General features: G+C 35.9%; 1 long non-coding RNA gene across 1 annotated transcript in view; it reads left to right on the plus strand.

The window, feature by feature from the left end:
• Nucleotides 1-7,045: 7,045 nt before the first annotated feature.
• The window catches only part of LOC110141823 (uncharacterized), a 169,642-nt gene continuing 162,320 nt past the window's right edge, over nucleotides 7,046-14,367 (plus strand). The window contains exons 1-2 of the long non-coding RNA XR_002315148.2: nucleotides 7,046-7,134; nucleotides 8,720-8,780. This is a non-coding gene — a long non-coding RNA (uncharacterized lncRNA). The remainder of the gene's footprint in view (nucleotides 7,135-8,719; nucleotides 8,781-14,367) is intronic.

The following is a 14,367-nucleotide window of genomic DNA, read 5'->3' on the forward strand; positions in this document are numbered from 1 at the left end:
CTGGTTGTTATTATCTTTAGGCACTGCTGTTCAGTGATTCTGCTATTAAAGGAAAATTAATTTTTTCTCATGCAAAAATTCTTAGAAAAAATGCATTTTGAATTTCTTAGAAGAAAATGCACTTTGAAGTGCTTGTTTCTTCTTTCTAAAGTTATTTGAAATATGGAAGAGAAGAGTTCTCTCACTGAGCAGTCTCTTAACGATTTCACTCCAATAATTCTAGTAACCCAGGTCTCTAAAATAATTTTCTCTGAGAGGCTCCTTCAGTGCCACTAACATGAGAACATCTGCTTTCCAGCAAATATTTGTATTTTAGAGAACAGTGAGGTTTATCATTGTGATTTGTTTTCCTCCCTATTAAACTAATCAAAAGCATTGTTTTTATTTAATGTTATAAATAATTTTGTATAATGCTCATGTTGTCTTAACACATCCATGCAAAATTATATTTGAGGGAGTTTTATAATTCTGGAAAACAGGAGCTCTGTTTACATTGTTTTTATTAATGAGGTCTCAGAAATGTTTATTCATCCATAAAGAGCATTGGCCATTCACTAGGGGCTACACCTTCAGTTTGCAAATTTAAAAAAATGCATACCGCATACTCTTTGCTTTCAAGCAGGTAAAACCCAGTAACATCAGAAATGGAAATGTGCGTTTTTATAAACATTTATAAATGGTTTAATTGTGTACTAAAATTTCATGCATAATTATACTGCAAAAATGTTTAATGTTTAGAATCTTAAAAATCAGCTAGGGAGTTTATATCACCAAAGCACAAAGTAAAATAAATATGATAGAGTATAATTTTAAATTACACAAGACAATATTGATTTTAGTGTGATTCATTATACTCTATTAATATTAAAATTTTTCATTATATATATATGTGAATTTAACATTTATAGTGAAAACCTATGGTGATATTAAAGATTCAATTCATTATTCAACATTTTACAGTAGGAAAGTATTAATATAACATTTGATATTTTGATTTAAGAAAATGTAATCTTGCTAAGGATTATAAAGAATAAATAATTTCCTAAAAAATGAAAATAAACATAGCAATCAAGGATGCATTTTAGAAATGATGCTATTAAAGTGCAGATATATTTGTTGAAAAAACATCTTTCCCATCTCTCAGTTTAAACTTGTAGGAAGTGGATTGTCACTAGTTCCATTAAAATAGTTTAGTTCCTTAGTCAGGATTTATGTTTCACTAGATATTAGTTATGATCATGGAAAACACATTTTCTAATTCAATAATTTTAAAGCTATTGGTCTCTTTACCACAAGTGTGATGGCAAGTCAATTTTTTATTTATTTATTTGCTGAAAACTCCCACATGCTGCTCTTAAGTCTGCATTTGAACAAGACCTGGAAATGGTTCAAGCTTACTACCAGTCCATGCCATCTTCCTTTCTTCCCAATACCATCACAAAACGATTGCACAAATCTAAGGGAAGGTTAATATTGGTATAAGTAGAGAAATTATTTTGATATAAGAAATAATAAATTCCTGTATTCCACTTACATGCGTGCCCACCTCAAGCTATGTTTCATTCAAACCCTCGTTTCAAATACACTTGTTGTTCATGTCCAAGGAGTTTAAAGAAATAAAATGTGATGATTTTAAAGGACAAAACTTGGAAAATATATATCATAATTTCTTCTCTATTTAAATGCAATTCTTCAGTTAATTAAAGCCTAGATAAGAGGTTGGACTAAAAAAATAATCATCATAGGGGAAATTGTGTCACATTCTAACACAGAAAAATATGGGGAAGGGGGATAAAAAAGTCACAGATACTCAACTTCTTAATCTTGGATTGGGCTTCTCTGGTAGCTCAGATGGTAAAGAATCTGCCTGCAATGTGGGAGGCCCACACTTGATCCCTGGGTTGGGTAGATCCCCCAGAGAAGGGAATGGCTACTGACTCCAGTGTTCTTGCTTGGAGAATTCCATGGACTGAGGACTCTTATGGACAGTCTACGGGGTCGCAGAGTTGGACATGGATAAGTGATTATTAATTACCAAATGTATAAAGTCTAAACTGGATGGATCAAGACCTAGATGGTTAGCATAATTGTTAAACTTGTAAGATTAGCCCATAGATAATATAAACATAGTAAAAAGCATAGCTTGTGTGTCTGTGAAAGAAGATGGTGATATTTATGTGTAAAAACAAGAGAGTTCTAGAAAAATATCTATTTCTGCTTTATTGACTATGCCAAAGCCTTTGACTGTGGGGATCACAATAAACTGTGGAAAATTTCTGAAAGAGATGGGAATGCCAGACCACCTGACCTGCCTCTTGAGAAACCTGTATGCAGGTCAGGAAGCAACAGTTAGAACTGGACATGGAACAACAGACTGGTTCCAAATAGGAAAAGGAGTACGACAAGGCTGTATGTTGTCACCCTGCTTATTTAACTTATATGCAGAGTACATCATGAGAAACACTGGGCTGGAAGAAGCACAAGCTGGAATCCAGATTGCTGGGAGAAATATCAATAACCTCAGATATGCAGATGACACCACCCTTATGGCAGAAAGTGAAGAGGAACTAAAAAGCCTCTTGATGAAAGTGAAAGAGGAGAGTGAAAAGTTGGCTTAAAGCTCAGCATTCAGAAAACTAAGATCATGGCATCTGGTCCCATCACCTCATGGGAAATAGATGGGGAGACAGTGGAAACAGTGTCAGACTTTATTTTGGGGGGCTCCAAAATCAGTTGCAGATGGTGACTGCAGCCATGAAATTAAAAGATGCTTACTCCTTGGAAGGAAAGTTATTGACCAACCTAGATAGCATATTAAAAAGCAGATACATTACTTTGCCAACAAAGGCCCATCTGTTCAAGGCTATGGTTTTTCCAGTGGCCATGTATGGATGTGAGAGTTGGATTGTGATTAAAGCTGAGTGCCAAAAAATTGATGCTTTTGAACCGTGATGTTGAAGATTCTTGAGAGTCCCTTGGACTGCAAGGAGATCCAACCAGTCCATCCAAAAGGAGATAAGTCCTGGGTGCTCACTGGAAGGACTGATGCTGAAGCTGAAACTCCAATAATTTGGCCACCTTATGCGAAGAGTTGACTCATTGGAAAAGACCCTGATGCTGGGAGGGATTGGGGGCAGGAGGAGAAGGGGACGACAGAGGATGACATGGCTGGATGGCATCATTGACTCGATGGGCATGAGTTTGAGTAAACTCCAGCAGTTGGTGATGGACAGGGAGACCTGGCCTGCTGCGATTCATGGAGTCACAAAGAGTCAGACACGAGTGAGGGACAGAACTGAACTGAACTGAATAAGATCTTAGTGTGTGTGTGTGTGTGTGTGTGTGTACACACATATGTGTGTATATATATATATATATATATATATATATATATATATATAAGTGTATATATATATACATTTTCAGACATATTTTACATATATCTTTATTTATATATGCATGTCATTTAAATACTGTTATTTGAATCTGTCATTCAGAATGTTTATGAATTTGGAACCGCCATTGAAAATTTTATTCCAAATATAGAGAATAAGCTAGTTTTTTCTATATTTAAGCTGGAAGAGACTATTTGAAAAATAGTTCAAGCTAATTAGCAGTGACATAAAAATTAGAGGACAAAATCACCCATGGACCATGGTGGTTACTGTAGTACCTCTGAGGGTCCAGAGACAAACAAAATATTTAACTGGAATTGTTGTTTTGTTTTTGTTAGATTGTTTTAAAATCTCAGATCCTTTTAACACAGGGTAACTTATACAGTTGCCATCACCTTTTGAAGGTGAGAGATGATCAGTGTTTTATTCCCAGATAGCTTCATATCTTCCACTTGATTTGCCATACCAGATAATGGGGGTGGAGGGATCAATTCATTGTTCTAAGATTCAGAAAACTTCTCAGAATGCACCATGCTCAGGTGTAATATATAAAAGACATAGCAAAGGTTATGTCTATTGGTTTACTCTCTTCTTTAATGAAATATAAAATATATTTTTATTATCAAAAATAATGTCAATTACTGAAATATAAAATATATTTTATAGCTTAAAGAGTCTCTAATTATATATAAAAATGAGTAATTTTTTAGCTGTAAAAAGAATGAAATAAAGCCATTACAGCAATAAGAATAGACCTAGAGATTATCATATTATGTCAGACATATGATGTGATATTGTCAAATATTATATAATATCACTTATGTGTGGAATCTAAAATAATGATACAAGTGAACTTGCTTACAAAGAAAATCAGACTCACAGACACAGAAAACAAGTTTATGGTTATAAAAGTGGATAGCACAGGCAGGAGGCTAAATTAGGAGTTTCAGATGGATAGATACACACTACTCTAAATAAAATAGATCAACAGGGACTTCCTTGATGGTCCAGTGGCTAAGAATCTGTGCTTCCAATGCAGAGGGCATGGGTTCAATCCTTGGTCCAGAAAGCTAAGATCCTGCAAGGCTGTGTAGTATAGCCAAAACGAAAACAAAAAAGGCAAGTTCCAGAATGATATATGTAGTATGATATTATTTATTTAAAAAAAAAAAGAAAGAAAGGATCTACTGTACAGTGCATGGAACTATATTCAGTATCTTGCTATAACAAATAATGGAAAATAATCTGAAAATAAATATCTATATTCAGATATCTATGCACATATATCCAATCTCTTTATTGTATACCTGAAACTAACACAATACTGTAAATTAACTATATGTCAATTTTTTTAAATTTATTTAAGTGGAGGTTAATTACTTTATAGTATTGCTGTGGTTTTTGACATACATTGACATGAATCAGCCACACACACATACATGTGTCCCTCTGCCCTGAACTCCCCTACCGGCTTCCTCCCCATCTCATCCCTCTGGATTGTTCCAGTGCACCAGCTTTGAGTTCCTTGTTTCATGCATCACACTTGGACTGATGATCTATTTCACATATAGTAATATACATATTTCAATGCTATTGAAATCATCTGACCCTTGCCTTCTCCCACACAGCCCAAAAGTCTGTGCTTTATATCTGTGTCTCTTTGGCTCTCTTGCATGTAGAGTCATCATTACCATCTTTCTAAATTACACACACACACACACACACACACACACACACAAATATATATATATATATAATGTTAATATACTCTATTGGCATTTTTCTTTCTGACTTATTTCACTCTGTGTAATAGGCTCCAGTTTCATCCACCTCATTAGGACTGACTAAAATGTGTTCTTTTTAATAGCTGTGTAGTATTTCCATTGCATATATGTATCACAGCTTTCTTATCCATTTGTCTGCCAGTAGGCTTCTAGGTTGCTTCCATGTCCTGGCTATTGTAAACTGTGCTACAGTGAACATTGGGGTACATGTATCTCTTTCAGTTCTGGTTTTCTCAGTGTGTATGCCCAGGAGTGGGATTGCTCAGTCGTATGGCACTTCTATTTCCAGTTTTTTAAGGAATCCTCACACTGTTCTCCATAGCGGCTGTACTAGTTTGCATTCCCACCAACAGTGTAAGAGGGTTCCCTTTTCTCCACACCCTCTCCAACAAACACTGTTTGTAGACTTTTTGACAGCAGCCATTCTGATAGGCATGAGATGGTATCTCATTGTGGTTTTGATTTGCATTTTTCTGACAATGAGTGATGTTGAGCATCTTTTTGTGTGTTTGTTACCATCTATATGTCTTCTTTGGAGAAATGTCTGCTTAGTTCTTTGGCTCATTTTTTGATTGGGTTGTTTATTTTTCTGGTGCTGAGCTAAATAAGCTGGTTGTATATTTTTGAGATTAATTCTTTACCAGTTTCCTCATTTGCTCTTATTTTCTCCTATTCTGAAGCCTGTCTTTTCACTTTGCTTATAGTTTCCTTCACTGTGCAAATGTTTTTAAGTTTCATTAGGTCCTAATTTTTAATGTTTGCTTTTGTTTTAATTACTCTGGGAGGTGAGTCATAGAGGATCTTGCTGTGATTTATGTCAGCATGTGTTCTGCCTGTGTTTTCCTCTAGGAGTTTTATAGTTTCTGATCTTACATTTATATCTTTAATCCATTTTGAGTTTATTTTTGTGTATGGTGTTAGAAAGTGTTCTAGTTTCATTCTTTTACAGGTGATTCACCAGTTTCCCCAGCACCACTTGCTAAAGGGATTATCTTTCTTTCCATTGTATATTTTTACTTCCTTTGCCAAAATTAAGGTGTCCATAGGTGTGTGGATTTATCTCTGGGCTTTCTGTCTTGTTCCATCGATCTATATTTCTGTCTTTGTGCCAGTATCATACTGTCTTGATGACTGTGGCTTTATAGTACAGTCTGAAGTCAGGCAGGTTGATTCCTCCAGTTCTATTCTTCTTTATAAGATTGCTTTGGCTATGTGAGGTTTTTTGTATTTCTATAAAAATTGTGGAATTATTTGTTCTTGTTCTGTGAAAAATACCATTGGTAGCTTGACAGGGATTGCATTGAATCTATAGATTGCTTCGTGTAGTATACTCATTTTCACTATTTTCATTCTTCCGATCGATTAACATGGTTTATTTCTCCATCTATTTGTTCCGTCTTTGATTTTTTTCATCAGTGTTTTATAGTTTTCTATGTATAGGTCTTTTGTTTCTCTAGGTAAATTTATTCCTAAGTATTTTTTTCTTTTTGTTGCAGTGGTGAATGGGATTGTTTCATTAATTTCTATTTCTGTCTTCTCATTAGTGTATAGAATGCAAGGGATTTATTACCTTGTTATAACATATAATTATAAAATCAGAAAATAAATATCTATATTCATATATCTATGCATATATATCTACTCACTTTATTGTATACCTGAAACTAACACAATGTTGTAATTAGCTACATATCAATTTTTTTAATTGTTTTAAAAAATGAGTAATTTGTCAACTAATGCATTCTTTTGGGAAATAGATGTAAAACTAAAACTGCTAATTAGTTAATAATTAAATAACAACCTTAAATGTAAGATATGATTCATTTTAGTGGTCTAAGTTATTGTCCTCTTTTTCTTTCTTCTCACAGAAACCAGTACTCACAATAAACCCTACCTAGACTTACAATGAAATAAAAGTATCAAAACATCTGAGTTTGAAATGTTCAAACCAGGAGGTTAGTAAGTTACTACCATTTTGGCTCCTCTTTCTTCTCTACTGGCGTTATTTTAAGTACAACTCTGGGGAGTGGGGGAAAGACTTTGAATTTGTTATTTAGTGACTTAGTTCAGATCTTTATCTATTTGCATAAGAAAACTGAGGCAAAGAATGACTAAAACTCCCTTAGCCATAGATAATAGAACTTTAGAAGAACTGCACTCGGTTATTAAAAGATTGATTGCAATCATTTTCTTAAAACTTTCTGCAGTGAAAGTCTGAAGAGAAAATGATGTACTAGTAGTAATAACAGTGTTGAACAATAGAGTGTAGATTTGTGCTTTTTAATACATTGAATATGCTTTTAGCCTTCCTCCTGAAGTCAGATCAATTTAAATTTTGTAATGGGTGGAGTACAATTATTAAAAATTTCCTTCTTATCCCCTGCCTTTTAGTATGAATACACATAATGGTTTAAAATTATATTTATTCAATGGAATTTCATTGGAAACAAGGCAGCAATAAAACAACTGATTTAAATTATTAACATGCTTCAGTGTGAAAAAAATTAATCTGAGGAAGTGCTAGAGAAACAGTATTGAATATGTACTCCTTCTAATGTAAGTTAACTAATTACCCTATTTGAACCTGTTTACAGAGAGTTGTTTTGATAGTCTAAAAATCTATAGTAAAAACATTTATCAAAATGGCACTAACAAATCTTATTAAATCATTGATTGAATAAGTGTTATCTTTGCTTTTTTAAAGATGTATTTTACATCGAGTATATTTTATAATTCACTCTTTGTTAATTGATTAAATATAAATGTATTATGAAGTAATGTATATAAGCAGGACCTTCTGGGGGCTTCTGAAGACAGACCTGGCCCCATATCCTCTGCTTTAGAATCTTTCTGGAGTACCCAGATAATGGCATTTGATACATACTTCGAGAGTTGTGTTACAGAGGTTAAGACTATCACCAGAGGGAAGAAATTAACTAATTGATGATCACAAGCCCCCAGACCTAGTGGCACCGCCTAAGGATTGATACTGCTAACACCTGTGACACCACCCTGTCGCCTTACCATCAACCAATCAGAGAGCTGTGCATGAGCGGATCATGTGCTCTGGGACTTCCCTCCCCTACCTGGCCTTTGTAAATGCTTTGCTGACCTGCTTAGGGAAGTTGTTTTTTTTCCTGTGCTAGCTGCCTTGCACTTCTTGCTGGGTGCCACAAAATAGACCTGCACTCTCCTTCACTGAGACCCAGTGTCATTAGAGTGACTTTGCTGTACATAGGTTTGGTCTGGTAACAGTTTGCCATTATTCTAAAAACACTGTTTAAGACTTTATTTATTTATTTTTTTCAACAAGGTGTAAGGTGGGTCAGGCCCTTAGTAATGTACTTAAGGGAAGTGCCTAATCTTCTCTAGGAAAATAAAGACCTGTTTGAAAATGGCTTTAATGAAAGGGAGAGTGTGAGAAATGCCTTACAGGAAGTGTGAATGATACCCACACAGACTCGAAGGTGGAAAGATTATAGCAGACTTTGGGATCATGGAGAGTATCATGAAGAAAGATTTCTTTTCTTTCTTTTTCAGAAACTGAGAGGTGAATGTAGAAGCAGGAGACTTTCATTATGGCTGTGTCTGGTTATCTAAGGTAAGATAGAGGCTAAACTTAATTTCATTAGCCCAATGTAACCAAACCAAATCTGACTGCTTGTTGCTCAAAAGCCAATAGAGAGATCAGGTTGGTAGCAAAGAAAGGTTTCTTTATTTTGAATGCTGCCAACCAGTGCAGGAAGGAGGATGCCCATCCAAAGCCTGACTCTTCCACACTCCACCCTGGACAGTCAGTGGGCAAGAGTGTTTATAGACAGACAGAGAGAGCTACATGCAGAAAGAGTGCAGGCAACTCTGATAGCCATCTTGAAATTGGTCATTGGTAATCTGACTAGCATCATCTTCATTGTTTTAGATACAGTTAATCTTCGGTTCCAGGGCTGGTTTGTTCCCATTTTTCTGAGGCCAATTCCTATAACTGTGGCAGCTTAGGTCATGGCTACAGTCTGGTCATTATGTAGTTAACTCATTCCACCTGGTGGGGGTTTTAGTATTTAGAAGACAGCTCACAGGATATGGCTCAGAATATTATCTGTAGTCCTTGAGAAGGAACTAAATGCCCTTTGCTTAATGACTAAGCTATTATTATTTGATTATTATTATTATTTGACTATTTTCCTTTGTTTCTGCATGTTTTCATTTCTCTGATTAAACTTAGTCTTTGGCTAAAATTTTTCCGCAGACAGAAGACAGATAGAGGGCAAGGGGGGCAAGGACCACAGGGTCCTGCTCCATTTCATTAATATCTGTTTTTCTCTCCTTGTTTATGGAAAAGTGAACCACAGAGGACTGGAAAGAATTGAAAAGATAGCAGAGTCTAATCACTTTTTTAATCTGGTTGAATAACTGCAGTTTCAAAATGTTCAACCAACTTTCCCAAGGTTGTGTAACTGATTAATGTCTGAGCTGATCTAGAAGGTAACATTGATTGAGCATCATGTCTTTAGGAATTGTAGAAATTATACATGAACTTAACACCATCAATTTTTTGCATGTTCTCTGCCTGAAATCCTCTTTGCCTTAAAATCTCTCTGTATTGGCTTTGATACTTACCCAGGGAATGCTTCCTAACCTTGCCCTGCTCAAAGTCTTCTAGGTATATGGGTACATCTAAGTGCATCAGTTTACTCACCATTCTGAACCTGTTTGATTGTTATCTTTCTCCTAACCTTCTTAATGAATAACTCTTTTATTTGTAGTCACCTCAAAACTCAAAAAATATTGAATATGCAATAAGGAGTCAATCAATTCTTAATGCATTTATAATTGCAAAATTAGATGCTGATTTATGCTTTTTTTACATTATCTCTAGTTTACATGTTTTATCTCATAAACCATTATTTGCAATCTAAAATGGACTACAGTCTCATATAGACCAACCAGTGCTGTATACATGCAAAGCAGACCTATCAATTAACTAGTATAATATTTTTATTTGTAAAGGTAAATATAAGAATAAACTTTGTGAATCATATTTAATGTTTACTATATTATTTAAATTTTATATGCCTTATTTATAGGATGATAGTATATCATTTTAAGAAATTTTTATTGGGGTATAATCAATTTACAATGTGTTAGTTTCTGTAGTACAGCGAAGTGAATCAGTCATACCTATACATATATACACACTTTTTTAGATTCATTTTTCCATGTAGATTTCAGTCAGTAACGATTCTGCCTGTATCCCCTGGAGAAGGAAATGGCAACCCACTCCAGTATCCTTGCTTAGAAAATCCTGTGGACAGAGGAGCCTGGTGGGCTGCAGTCCATGGGGTCGCAAAGAGTCAGGCACGACTGAATGACTAACACTTCACACTTCCATGTAGATTATTACAGAGTATTGAGTAAACTTCCCTGTACAATACAGTAGGTCCTTATTATGTATCTTATGTTTAGTAGTGTGTATATGTCAACTCCAGTCTTTCAAGTTATCCCTCTCCCCCTTTCCCCTCTAGTAACCATGTTGGTTTTCTACATATGTGGCTCTATTTCTGTTTTGTAAATAAGTTCATTTGTACCATTGATGGTATAATATCTTGTATATGATCTAAGAAGGGCAAAAATAGCTTCATGTCCTGAAAATTAGATGAGTCTCAGGGTACGGGGGAATAATCTGTTTAGGGTCAATACAGTCTGTTGGAAAGTAAGACACTAGAGAGTAGAACTCTTGTTAGTGGTTATTTTGTTTATTTGGAGGTAATGCAATAGAAGTGAAGGCTGGTCAGCAGGTAAAAACTCAAACAACCAGTTGTTTTTTAGTTGCTAAGTTGTGTCTGACTCTTGCAACCCCTTGGACTGTAGCCTGCCAGTCTCCTCTTTTCATGGAATTTCCCAAACAAGTCTACTGGAGTGGATTGTCTTTTACCTCTCCAGGGGATCTTCCTGACCCAGGGATTGAATCTGTGTCCCATGCACTAGAAGGTGGATTCTTCACCACTAAGCCATCAGGGAAGGCCCAAGCAACCAGTAGGAATAACTTCATTTCAGTCATTCAGTTGTGTCTGACTCTTTGTGAGTCAATGGACTACAGCATGCCAGGCCTTCCTGTCCATTGCCAACTCCTGGAGCTTATTCAAACTCATGTCTATAGAGTCAGTGATGCCATCCAACCATCTCATCCTCTGTCATCACCTTCTACTCCCACCTTCAATCTTTCCCAGCATCAGGGTCTTTTCAAATGAATCAGTTCTTCACTTCAGGTGGCCAAAGTACTGGAATTTCAGCTTCAGCATCAATCCTTCCAGTGAATATTCAGGACTGACTTCCTTTAGGATGGACTGGCTGGATCTCTTTGCAGTCCAAGGGTCTCTCTCAAAGAGTCTTCTCCAACACCACAGTTCAAAGGCATCAATTCTTCAGCGCTCAGGTTTCTTTATGGTCCAACTCTCACATCCATACATAACTACTGGAAAAATCATAGCTTTGACTAGACAGACCTTTGTCACATTTTATTGGTAGGAATGGAGCCATACAACTAAAGAAGCAGCAACAGGAAGAGCACTAAGAGCCCAGAAAACTCTAGTACAAATTAGGTTTTCCTGACACAGACCCAATGACTAGATGCACTTAGGGGAAGGGCATTTTTCACCAAATGAAAGTGTACATTCAGAACAGCATTATGGGCAAGGATGTTTGACTTCTGGGTCTTCTGAGTACTAAGGTCAGATCAGAGAATCTTCGTGTCCTTGACATCCTTACCTTTGGACAATTATTCTCAGATATTTGGGAAAAACAAGGTCTAAACATTTAGATAGGTGCTTCCCTATTGCTAAGATGGTAAAGAGTCTGCCTGCAAAACAGGAGACCCAGGTTTGATCCCTGGGTCAGGAGGATCTCCTGGAGAAGTAAATGGCAACCCACTCCAGTATTTTTGCCTGGACAATCCCATAGATAGAGAAGCCTCACAGGCTACAGTCCACTGAGTCACAAAGAGTCAGATAAGACTGAGCGACTTCACTAAGTGATCAGAAATGAGAGGAACATGGAGATATGCAGGGGGGAAGAAATTTTTCTCTTCCCTTATTGTAATAACAGTTTGAGGAGTTTAATTTCTCATACTTGTCTTTGTCTATAAATATCCCTAATAAATGCCTATTAATGGGGACAAATCAGAAGATTGGTTGGCATGGGTGAAAATGCATATGGTAATGCTTTCTGAAAAAATAACTATTTATATTCCATTTTACTTTAACCAGCATGGACTAAAATTATATTTTAACGTTCCACTAGTTTTATTGTAATAGCTGCATCCATCTAAAGGAATCATCTATTTGTAAAACAATATGAAGTAGAAATGTGGGCTTGGGCACAAAGTGATTTTTGTTTTTTCCAAATATGTCCATAGTAATGATGAATAAGTCTCCATGGGGATAGGTTTTTGGTCTCTTTGAAGTAATTTTGTATTTTATGACTTATTTGTCCCTTTCATCTTAAAGGGGAGCTATTATACTATCACTGCTGAAAATTCTACTAGATTTTGCAAACAATGCCTTTGAACTTGCTGATCATTCTTATATCCAGTTCAATTCAGTTCAGTCGCTCAGTCATGTCCGACTCTTTGCAACCCCATGAATCGCAGCATGCCAGGCCTCCCTGTCCATCAACAACTCCCAGAGTTTACTCAAACTCATGTCCATCGAGTTGGTGATGCCATCCAACCATCTCACCCTCTGTCGTCCCCTTCTCCTCCTGCCTCCAGTCCCTCCCAGCATCAGGGTCTTTTCCAATGTGTCAACTCTTCGCATGAGGTGGCCAAAGTACTGGAGTTTCATGTTCAGCATCAGTCCTTCCAATGAACACCCAGGACTGATCTCCTTTAGGATGGATCTCCTTGCAGTCCAAGGGACTCTCAAGAGTCTTCTCCAACACCACAGTTCAAAAGCATCAATTCTTCAGCGATTCTTGTATTAGCAGGTTCTAAATCAGTTGTATGATTTGCTCACTTATATCCTTCCAGGCTTGGCCCGAATGTCACCTTTGTTGTGAGACTTTCCTTGGGCCACTCAACTTAAAATTATAGCCCTCCCTGGTGACTTTGTTCCCACATTATGTTCCTCTTAAAACCCTCACCATTATGTATAATACACAGCATTTAACTTATACATTGGAAGATAAACTGAACTTTTATGACTGTTTCCAAAATACAGTTGTGGAAATGTGCCCTTTCTGCTCACAATGTACTTCTGAGCTGTATCTTTAGTTGATGGATGTGGGAGCTGGCTAGTGTTGGCTTGAAAAAGCTCATTGATTCATTTTCACATCAGTAGCCTGAAGTCAGCCACAGCTTATTTACAACATGGTAATGGCAAAACACTACAAACCAGGACTTTATTTTTTTTTATAAACTGACTATATTTCTTATGTATCTCATTTTCCATTTGACTATTCTGCTTTTTATAAACTTGCTAAGTTCAATGAGCCACTGCTTTATACATGGAATTGTTTCCTTTCTTTCATCTCTCTCTTGCTCTCCTTCTCTCATTTGGCATCATACTCAATGTCACCTTGTATATACTCCTAGAAACTTGGACAAAAAGTGAAACTGCTGAATTCCTGAGTGTGCTTCTTGGGTTTCAACCTGACTGCAGCTAAAGCAACATAAGTACACTGGTTCTTACTTCTCCCCTCCTTGACAAAGCTTGGCATTTTTTAGCTTCCTGGATTCTGATAATCTTATGGATGTAATAGTATATCATTTTTGCTTCACTTCTATTTCCCTTATAAACTTGCTATCTTCATTCTTGACCCCTGGTCAAGAAGCTAGGATCCCACATGTCTCATGGCCAAGAAACCAAGACACAAAACAGAAGCAATATTGTAACAAGTTAAAAAATAGTTTAAAAATGGTCCTCATTAAAAAATAATCTTAAAAAATATCAAGTTATGTGTTATATCTAGATACACATATATATTAAAAATGAGTATATACCTCATATTTAGTTTCTTTTTTTTTTTTTTTTGAGAAGAAGATGAAAGATCATTTGAGGATGAAGTGAAGTAAAAATATTTAAAAAGTGGTCAAAGTTTACTTCAAAATGTTTCTATAATATTTTACCTATTGACTTAAATAGTTACTTGAAGAAAACAAGTATTATTAAACTTTTCAATTCTGGATGATAGGA

The sequence above is a fragment of the Odocoileus virginianus genome, chromosome 11 (genome assembly GCF_023699985.2).
Source record: "Odocoileus virginianus isolate 20LAN1187 ecotype Illinois chromosome 11, Ovbor_1.2, whole genome shotgun sequence".
NCBI lineage: Eukaryota > Metazoa > Chordata > Mammalia > Artiodactyla > Cervidae > Odocoileus > Odocoileus virginianus.